The sequence below is a fragment of the Propithecus coquereli genome, unplaced genomic scaffold (genome assembly GCF_000956105.1).
Source record: "Propithecus coquereli isolate 6110/MARCELLA unplaced genomic scaffold, Pcoq_1.0 Scaffold3, whole genome shotgun sequence".
Lineage (NCBI taxonomy): Eukaryota > Metazoa > Chordata > Mammalia > Primates > Indriidae > Propithecus > Propithecus coquereli.
This window is the reverse complement of record NW_012148618.1, coordinates 11,755,955-11,758,912: the sequence shown is the minus strand read 5'-3', so window position 1 is coordinate 11,758,912 and position 2,958 is coordinate 11,755,955. Positions and strand designations below refer to the sequence as shown.

General features: G+C 39.8%; 1 pseudogene; it reads left to right on the top strand.

The window, feature by feature from the left end:
* The first annotated feature begins 2,293 nt into the window (after positions 1–2,293).
* LOC105814225 lies at positions 2,294–2,722 on the top strand (annotated as a pseudogene).
* The last annotated feature ends 236 nt before the right edge of the window (positions 2,723–2,958 follow it).

Genomic DNA, 2,958 nt, shown 5'->3' with positions numbered 1-2,958 from the left:
ACACCACCAGGCGCAGCTAATTTTTTCTATTTAGTAGAGACGAGGTCTCGCTCTTGCTCAGGCTGGTCTTGAACTCCTGACCTCAAGCCTTTCACCTCTGCCTCCCAGAATGCTGGGATTATAGGCGTGAACCACCTGAGCCCGGCCTGCGTGTATATTTCTAATAGAAGTGATAGCATATAATACATATTGATCCATAACTTTGCTGTTTTGGAGAACATTTCCATGAATACATAGAAAGCTTAAATACATTTTCAAAAACTGTAGTGCCTTATGTAGTGTTCTATTCTAAGAAAACTCAATAGGCCGGGCGTGGTGGCTCACACCTGTAATCCTAGCACTCAGGGAGTCCGAGGCTGGAGGATTGCTAGAGCTCAGGAGTTGGAGACCAGCCTGAGCAAGAGCAAGACCCCATCTCCACTAAAAATAGAAAAAAATTAGCCTGGCATGGTTCATGAGTCTGTAGTCCCAACTATTCAGGAGGCTGAGGCAGGAGGATCGCTTGAGCCCAGGAGTTTGAGGTTGCGTGAGCTAGGCTGACACCGTGGCACTCTAGCCTGGGCAACAGAGTGAGACTCTGAAAAAAAAAAGAAAGAAAAAAAAGGAAAAAGAAAACTCAGTAAACAAAAATCCAATCCATGTGTGAAAAACGAATTTGCAAAGAGGTATTTAACTTCACACACTGAGCTTTTATTTCTATAGAAATCCTCTAAATATTAAGCCACCTTCACATATTTCAGTTTCATTTCATTGAAATTATGTTTATGTATTTATGGCTGAAACATTCTATGAAAAGCAAAGGCCATTTAAGTTGGAAATTATTTATTAAGCAAGTCAATTGTTAAAGACTATATTTCAGTCAAAATGACAAATCCTGGCCTGGTAACAAAGTGTGATTATATGCTTGAAAAAGTTTAGCCTATGTAACTCTTGTATTTTTTTAAAAGCCACAAATGTAATAATTCTGCATGTTCAATTTTGCATTTTGTTTAACAAACACCAAAAGTGCGGAGCGTAAAGGACTTTTGGTGTTAGTTACGAGAGAGATGCAGCCTAGAGCTAACTGGGCTACTCAGTTGGGCTCAGCCTACCAAGATCCTGTGTCCCAACATGGCACAAGATGTATGTTTCTTAAAAGCCTAGACTTTTACTCTGAATCACATCAAAAGGTTGGGGCATACCCTCCAAATATCCTCAATTTCTTTCAGTTGCTGACCCCAGGGCTGGTGTCCATGGGTTTATTGAAAACTGTCCCATGCTTTCAGCCTATGCTGTCTTTAAAGGCCTAAGTCTCAGGTGTTTACTACCTGCTGTGCAAAGAAGCAGCTTTCTTCATTTGTCCCAAAATTACTCTGGAGCAACAAATGCTTCTGTTGGTGGAATGAGTCATTGTTCACCCCATCTGCGCTTTGGATGATCTTTTAAACTTTGATCTTATCTCTCCTTGGAATTTATCTTTCCAAACTTGGGATCTTAGCCCTTCTAATGCCTGCTTCCTAATGACATAGTTAGAGCGTATCATAAAAGTCATTTTATTTGTTCATTTATTTATCCATGTGTTTGTTATTCATGGTTTGCTCTCATCTCCTCCAAGTCTTTGCCCAAACGTTAACTTCTCAACATGGCCTACCCCAACTATTCTATTTAAAATGGAAACACCCCCTCCTTCTCTACCCCCTTCCTCTCCTTACCCTGCTCTATTTTTCTATATTACCTGACACCTTCTAACATAATACATACTTTTCTTATTTATTATATGTATTGCTTATTGTACATTCTCCACCCCTCTCCCCATTGAATGTAAGCTCCGGCTTGTCTATGTAATTTGCTGATGTGTTCCCAAGACTTTAGAACGGTGCTTGGGGCATGCCAGGATCGTGACAGTCAATGAGATAACGCCTGTACACAGCCTGTGGTGCGCAGCGCCTGTAAGAGCTCACGATGAACTGACATCAATCCCCTTCTTCGTCTTAAATGTCCATCAACAGGAGAACATAAATTATGACATAGAATATTATAAATCAGTAAAATGATAATTACAAAGAATGTGTAGCAGTATGGAAACAGTTTATATAACATTAAGTAAAAAAAGGCAGACTACAAACCTGTCCATGATTGCAACTGAGTAAAAATTACTCAAAGTCTATGCAAAAAATGAGGAGACAAGACAGTGGGTTCACAGCGAGGAGCTGTTAAGCAGGAGTGAAAACTGGTCTGCCTTGAAGCAAATGTTAAAGCAGTTTCTCTTCAAAACGTCTTTCTTCATACCACCTGATAAGCATCCTGCTGCACCATGACAGTAGCAGCAGTAAAATGGGTGTTATCAAAGAGAACTATCTTGAAACATTTATTTCCAATCCAAAATGGAGCTTTATATTGTGTTTGTTGTAAATCCATGTGTTCTTCTCTTCCCGGTGACTACAGTTGCGAAGTACAGCTAGCTTTGACATCTGATGGCAGGATGATGGCACACTCTCACCCTTCTGCGGACATTGCGTATGAACCCACAAAACCTGTCCCTCAGCCAGATCCTGTGCACAATCATGAAGAAACAATGATCAAGTGCTCAAAACTAGAGTAGAAGAAAACAGTGAGCACCTTGAGCAAGAACCCATGATAGAACAAGGACCCATGATAGAAATGTTCTTTGCTGCTAAGCACTGCTGGTATCCTCGTAGACAATATCACAGATAAAAAACTGGATCCTCCAAAAAACATATAATATTGAGGTTCTTTGGGGATCAAAGAAAAATGTTACCCTCTGCCTCATTTGCCATCCGAGAAAGTGCAATCTGGTATATGCACTAATATGTTATATAGCAAAATGATAACAAAATGTCTTTCCATATTAAAAAACCCCAAAATCCATACAAAAATTAAATCCATTCTTGGGCTATTCTGGTGGGAACGAGGATTAATTTGTCTAAAATGTTCCTTTGTGTTTTGTAATTCTTCTTT